We start from the raw sequence: 7,071 nt of genomic DNA, 5'->3' as shown, positions 1-7,071 counted from the left end.
CTGTGCTGGTACTTCTCTGTTGGGCTTCCCTGATATCTCAGTTGGTGAAGAATTCTCCTGCTATGCAGGAGACCCCGGTTTGATTCCTGGGTCGGGAAGATCTGCTGGAGATCTTCCCGACCCAGGCTACCTGCTCCAGTGTTCTGGCCTGGAGTATTTCTCTAGATTACTGACATATTTTTAAAATCACATAATACGGAATTCCCTGGCAGTCTGGTGGTTAGACTCTGCGTTTTCCCTGTCAAGGGCGTGGGTTCGATCCCTGATCAGGGAAGTAGGATCACACAAGCTGTGCAGTGCAGCCAAAAAATAAAAATTACAAAATACCTTCAAAACCTAGGCCATTACTCTTGGGAAGTTATTGAAAGTAATTAAATTAATAATTATTAATATATAATTAAATCAACTATCCAAGAGAATAATAATTTTAATTACTTTATGGGCTATCTCTGGGTGTGACAAAGGGCCACTTTAACAATTACAGTTGTGAAGGTGGAAATACACGAGAAGGGCTTTCCCGGTGGCTCAGCGGTAAAGAATCCGCCTATAACGCAGGAGCTGCAGGAGATGCGGGTTCAATCCCTGAGTTAGGAATGTCCCCTGCAGGAGGGCATGACAACCCACACCAGTGTTCTTGCCTGGGAAATCCCGTGGACAGAGGACCCTGGTGTGCTGCAGTCCACGGGTTGCAAAGAGTAGGACACGACTGAGTGACTAAGCACTCACACGAGAAACGCTTACATGTCAAGTGAAGAGATAGAACACGGCAGCATATAGATATTACGTTTATCAAGGAATCCAGAAGCCATAAAAGCAAAGATATGCGTATTTGACTACTTGACATTCTAAGTTTTAAGACAAAAAACACTTTAAAAGTTAGAAGACAAAGGATAGAGCAGAAAAAAATGATACTGTCTACAACAGAAGTTAAGATCTATAGTAAACAAAGCATTCCTACAAATTAAAATCCAATAGAAAAACAAGTCAGTGGTCTGACAGATAATCCATAAAAGAGAGAACGCAAGAAGCACAACCCCAGAGCTTCCCTGGTGGCTCAGCTGTAAAGAGACAGCCTGCCAACGCAGGAGACATGGGCCATATCCCTGATCTGGGAAGATCCCACAGGCTGGGGACCAACGAGGACCCTGCGCCACCACCACTGAGCCTGCTCTCTAAAGCCCAAGCCCCACACCAAGCCCACATGCCGCCACTGCTGCAGAGGGAGCGCCCCAGAGCCCGCGCGCCGCAACAAGAGGCTCACACGCTGCAGCTCCCTGCAACGAGGACCCAGCACAGCCATAAACAAATAAATGAAAACAGAAGAAGCACACTCTCGGCACTCAAGGAAATGCAAACTCAGGCAGCAACAGCAGCCTCATTTTCATCTGAGGAGTTGGCAAAAACCGAAAAGAATAACACCCAGTGCCTGTAGAGATTCGGAGAAAAAGACATTCCTGTTCATTGCTGGTAGGAATGTGGCCAGCTGTGACTTTTCTGGAAAGGAACTTGGTTCTCTGAAAACCACACTTGACAGCAAAAAGGAAGAAACTTCTGACATTAGCTATGAGGTGGATGAGTGTCCAGGATGTTGGGCCAAGTGGACGAGCCAGACCTGGGCGAGACACGCAGGGAAATCTCAGGTACGTGAAGTTCCAGGAAGGGGAAACCCTCCTGGGCAGTGGGGGAGGGGGGGGCGTTCCTGCAGAGGTGCAAGAGGGACCTTTTTAGGGGTTGGAAAGGTTTGTGCCTGAGTTGTGTTGGTGTTGACACTGGTGACTATACTCATCAAACCTCACTGACTCTTACAGTTAAATGGGAGCATTTTAGCACGTGTCCATGATAGCTGCAAAAAGTTGATTTAAAATTTTTAAAATACAAATATGTATGTTTTTTTATCTTGCAAATTCCATTTTGGATAAGCAGGCCTACAGATATAAAAGTACCCGTATAGAAGAACATATGCCGATGGCTGTTTTCTCCCAACATTTCTTAGAGATAAAAAAACTATGGATGATGGAAATATTTGTCATCAGGGAAATAAATGAATAAATTACAATACATTCTTAACGTAAAATAAACCCACCTAAAAGAATAGGTTAGTATCTTTTGGTCTTAAGGAATATGCATGTTATGGTTTAAAAAAAAAAAGCAAGTTGTCAAGACACGTGCATAGTATTCCATTTTTGTAAAAAAAATAAGTGTATATTTTTAAACATGGTATGTATATCTGAAAGACAGGAAAAATATGCATTGAGCACACTAGGCTGTTAGCATTTATTACTTCAGGGGTTGGGACTGGAGTAGGGCGTAGGGCATATATGATTTTCCTTTCACAAAATTTTGAATTATTTCAGTTGTAAAAATCAGCATGAATTACTTTTATAATTCTTTCAAGTCTTAAACAAAGTTTAAGAAAAAAGTAATAAAGAGTATAGGGAATCACTAAGTGTTTTATAATATAAAATAGGATAAAAACAATAAATTGAATCCATGCTTTTATTGCTAGTGGAAAAAATGAAATATGCATGTGGATAAGGATTTGTAAAAACTCAAAACAGGTTTTTAAGAGTTTTGTAGAGTGTAGGAGTATACATTTTTTTTTATAAACCTGTGAATGCTTGTGGGCAATAACCAGAATAGTTCTATTATATAAAATATGCAAAATACAGATGCAGTGAACAAAGCACAGATAGAAAATGCAAAAAGTAAAGTGGTTCAGTAAGGAGGGCAGGTTTATGAACAATTTTTTTCGCTTTCCCCAAACTGTATGTAATATTACAACACCTTAGAATAAGAAGTAACCCTTCGTCTCTGAGCAGCGAGGTGCTCTTCTATGGAATTGTTGACATTAGGTGAAAAGACAACGCAAATGCTATCAGCTTTGTCAACATAACCCCTGTATGAACAAGGACTAGAAAGAAGAAGGCTGACATGTCTGAGGTTTCTAGTTTCTATTTTCTTTACTATTACTGCGAAAACGGCAAATAAAGAGTAGGGAAAGCCACCTGCAGTGACATGGACAGACTTAGAGAGGATCGGACTAAGTGAAGTCATCAGACAAGGACAAAGAGCCTGTGACATCATCGGTTTGTGTAACCACCCTCCCAAAACAAGAGTGCAAATGAATTTATACACAAAACAGATACAGACCCACAGACACAGAAAACCAGTATATGGTTGCCCAAGGGGAAAGTGGAGGGAGGGATAAATAAGGAGTTTGGGATTAGCACATCCTCACTATATATAAAACAGATAACCAATGAGGATCTACTGTGTAGCACAGGGAACTCTATTCAGTATCTTGTAATAATCTATAAGAGAAAAGAGTCTGAAAAAAAAAAACAGATTTATGTATGTATAACTCAACCACTTTGCTGTACGCCTGAAACTAACACAACATTGTTAGTTTCAAAATCAACTGTTCTTTAATAAAAATTAAAAAAAAAAAAGAGTCCAGGGAAAACTTTTATTCTGTGTTTTCCTAGTTGCCAGAGGCTCTATCTTCTTTTTTCAGTATAAACATCTTTTAAATACTAGCTGATTGGGAAATCCCTAAAACACATTGTCTCAAGCTGCTGACCTTTGGAGAGCAAATGGGGTGGCGGGGAGGCTGTGATCCGTGTTCCCTCGCAGTGAGGGTCCAGCCTGCTGGGTTCCAGCCCTGCCTATGGCAGGGGGTCGCTGGGATGCGGGGAGGAGACACCGAGCTGGTCTGAAGCAGGCTGTTCCGGGAAGGAGGCCCAGGCCTTCCCTGGCAGTCTCCTCCGAGTTCTTGGGGATGTTTGTGCCATGTCTAAACACAGACTGCAGATTGAACATGACCCAAGCAAGTCACTTGCCCTGCAATTCAAAAAAACAAACGCAGTCCTAGACTTGATATGGTTCAAATCAGCTCGAACAGGGGCCTCTCGGGTTGTGAGAAGCTCTAGCCACTTCTGATCTTCTAATAGGAAGGAATATCAAGTCAGGGCTCCAAATTGTGATATATTTTAAATGTTTAGATAATTAACACTTTCAAAAACACACACATTGCATTTTTAGTAGTGCTAAAGGTGACTACAGAATTACATACACATATAAAAGTAACTACGTGTGTGTATATATATGGATGGAGATACATGTATTTCCTTTTTGGAAAGTATAGATGTATTTAAAGTCAGGAAAAAGGATGAGTTTGTTTGATTTTTGACCTTGACACGCAGTTTGTGGGATCTTAGTTCCCCGCCCAGGGACTGACCCGGGGCCTGGCACTGAAAGGGTTAACTGTGTCCTAACCACTGCACCGCCAGGATATTTTGGAAAAGGTTATTTTAAAATAATATATTAGTTACATTTTCAAATAAGACGTTGAATATTTTTTTTTTAATCTCTAGCAACCGTTTCCAGTAAACAACATCTAAATTGAAAATAATAGATCCAATTGTTCATTTGAAAAAGTATGGTAAATACACAGGGAAATTTTTATACACATTGTGTAATATTCCCTCTATATATACCTATCTGCTCAGGGTGTACTCCAGGTATACTGGTTTGACTAAGGAAGACAAAATTCAAAGTAATACGATAAGCATTTTCTTTCAATCCTTCTTATCTCCGGCTCATGGAGGCCCTTGTATGGAGATGGAGCTCTGGGAGAATGCGCAACCTGGCCACCTGCCCAGGGCAGGCCCTGCTAAGCAGCCTGCAGAAGCTGCCGGGGGTGGAGCCTGCGACTCGGGATCAAAGGACTCAGACTGGAATTGCAGGGCTGCTGTTTCCTGTGTGACTCTGAGCCTACATCCTCCACAGAGAGATGGGGATAAGTAGTGAAACCTGCGCAGGCTTGGGGGAAGGTTAACCAGATGCACAGTCTGCTCAGCACAAGATTTAGCACGAAGGTTGCTCAAATGTTTGCTTCCTTGGATGGACTAGCCCTGGCTGGACGAAGGGATAACGTGCGATGATGTGTGTGAAAACAAATGTTGGTTATAATTAGAAATGGGCAGCAGCGCCTGGAGTCTGTGTCAGGACGGCTTGTCCGTGTGTCCGATGGTGGCGGTGGGAGGTTTGCGCAAGGGAGTTAGCCTCCAACGCTAGGATATTTTTTAACTTCCTTCTGAGCGCCCCACCCCCCCGATCTTTTGGCAGCCCCCCCCCCGCCCCCCGAGCTTGATAGCTTCTCAGAACGGTTCTGAAAATGCAGAGGAGGGCCGGGAAGGGGCAGGACGATGGGCAAGGAACTACAGGTCACGGCTCCCGATGCGCGTCATACTTCCGGGTGCATTCAGAGGCGCAGCGACTCCCGGCCTGCTCCCTCGGACCTTGCCTCCCTTTTCCGATACTCCAGATGCCCTAGTCTAGACAGTTTCAGTCTACTATCCCTGAAACACGTGGAGCTGAGACTTGGTCAAGGTGCATTCCTGCCCGCTTCCTCCGCCCTTGGTTCCCTCCTCCTAGAACATTTGCAACTGGATCTCCACGAGGTTGGTGCCCTCTCATTTAAGTCTCAGCTAAGCTTCCTGCGTCAAGAAATGCCTCTCCTGATCCCTGTATCTAAAGTACCCACCCTCAACCTCTACTGACTCTCTGCCCTGTTATGCTGTTTTCTTTACAGTGCTGGTCATCATCGGAAACCGTCTCATCTGCATATGGACTATTTGAGAGCCCTCAGAAGCAAGAGCTCACCTGTCTCGTCCATACCAAATCCTCAGCATCTGCACTCCCGAGAAAGTGAAAGTGAAGTCGCTCAGTCGTGTCGGACTCTTTGCGACCCCATGGACACCAGGCTCCTCCTTCCATGGGATTTTCTAGGCAAGAGTACTGGAGTGGGTTGCCTTTTCCTTCTCCAGGGAACTTCCCGACCCTGGGATCGAACCTAGGTCTCAGGCATAGACAGACACTTTACCGTCTGAGCCACCAGGGAAGTCTCTGCACGCCCGAGAAATACTTGTTAAATGAATGAATGATTGAAGTCCTTCATGGTGTCTTCCTAACTGAAAGGAGAGCTTCACCCTGGGTGATCCATGGCAGTTTATTTACTGCTGTATGCAGGGCTCTTCCTGGTTGTGGTGGGTCCATGCATCGGTGGTCTCCACTGACTTTCAGCCCTCTTCCTCGCATGTAAATTCCCGGATTGGACACATAACTAACATGCTTTGGCCAATGGGATGGTAGCAGGTGTGCTGGGCACAGAGCCTTGATAAATATTTGAATGCTGGGGTCTGTCCTCTTGGGACATTGTCTCTTGAAGTCCTGAGTTACTCTGTAAAGAGGTCTAGCTGCTGTGCTGACATGGGGCACAAGTGTTCCAGTCATCCCCTCGTTCCAGCCACCTCAGCTGAAGCCCCAGAAGTCTGAGTGAAGATGCTCTTTGGAACCTTCCACCCCAGGAGACACCTGGCAGGGTGGAAGAACCACCCAGCTGAGCCCAGCCCAGAGCGCAGAGCCAGGGGAAGTATGCAGTCACGTTTTAAACAAGCTTGACATGCTGACTTCAGCAAGAAGTAGCTGAAATACCAGTTTACTTTCCATTTTGAATGGCTGTGCGAGTCCACAACTCAGAAACCGAGGTGGCAAAGGCTGCAACACGGTTAGCTTTGCTTTTGCACTTTGCCCCGCATCCCACACAAGTCAGTCAATAGTTCGTTGAGCAGTTTATTGAACTCTCCATGCTAATCTCTGTGCTACTTAAGTGTGTGATGCAGAGGGTGCTGGTCGTTTTCTCCACAATCTTTAAGGTCATGCCAGAGGTGTCAGTGGGTCCATGCCACGCCTTGTTCCCGACCACACAGCTTGTGCAAGGCTGTGGCAGCTGGGCCTGCAGGGGTGAGCCTCCTGCAGACACTGCAGCCAGGTTACCGCCCTCTCCCTAGGCCTTCCCTCCTGGACCGTTCCCCCCACCACCCCCGCCCATACCAGCTACTCTCCTAGAGAGAGAGAGAGAGAGAGAGAACAGGGTAGGTCTGCCTAACCTTGACCTTCATTCATGTCTTAAAAGACGAGACAAACCCTACTCTATACTGCCTTAAAACCTACATTTAAGTAGAAAGCCTTATTTTTTCCCCTTATTTTTCCCTCTTGGACGGAATTAAG

The 7,071-nt window shown here is 45.0% G+C and overlaps 1 long non-coding RNA gene across 1 annotated transcript; it reads left to right on the top strand.

Moving 5' to 3' along the window:
• Positions 1 to 4,344: 4,344 nt before the first annotated feature.
• Positions 4,345 to 5,942, top strand: LOC113880878. The gene is made up of 2 exons (XR_003507858.1): positions 4,345 to 5,462; positions 5,594 to 5,942. It is a non-coding gene; the product is annotated as an uncharacterized LOC113880878 (long non-coding RNA).
• The last annotated feature ends 1,129 nt before the right edge of the window (positions 5,943 to 7,071 follow it).

Source organism: Bos indicus x Bos taurus, chromosome 22 (assembly GCF_003369695.1).
Source record: "Bos indicus x Bos taurus breed Angus x Brahman F1 hybrid chromosome 22, Bos_hybrid_MaternalHap_v2.0, whole genome shotgun sequence".
In the NCBI taxonomy this organism is placed as follows: domain Eukaryota; kingdom Metazoa; phylum Chordata; class Mammalia; order Artiodactyla; family Bovidae; genus Bos; species Bos indicus x Bos taurus.
Note: the sequence above shows the minus strand (reverse complement) of the source record. Positions and strands in the feature narration are given on the sequence as shown.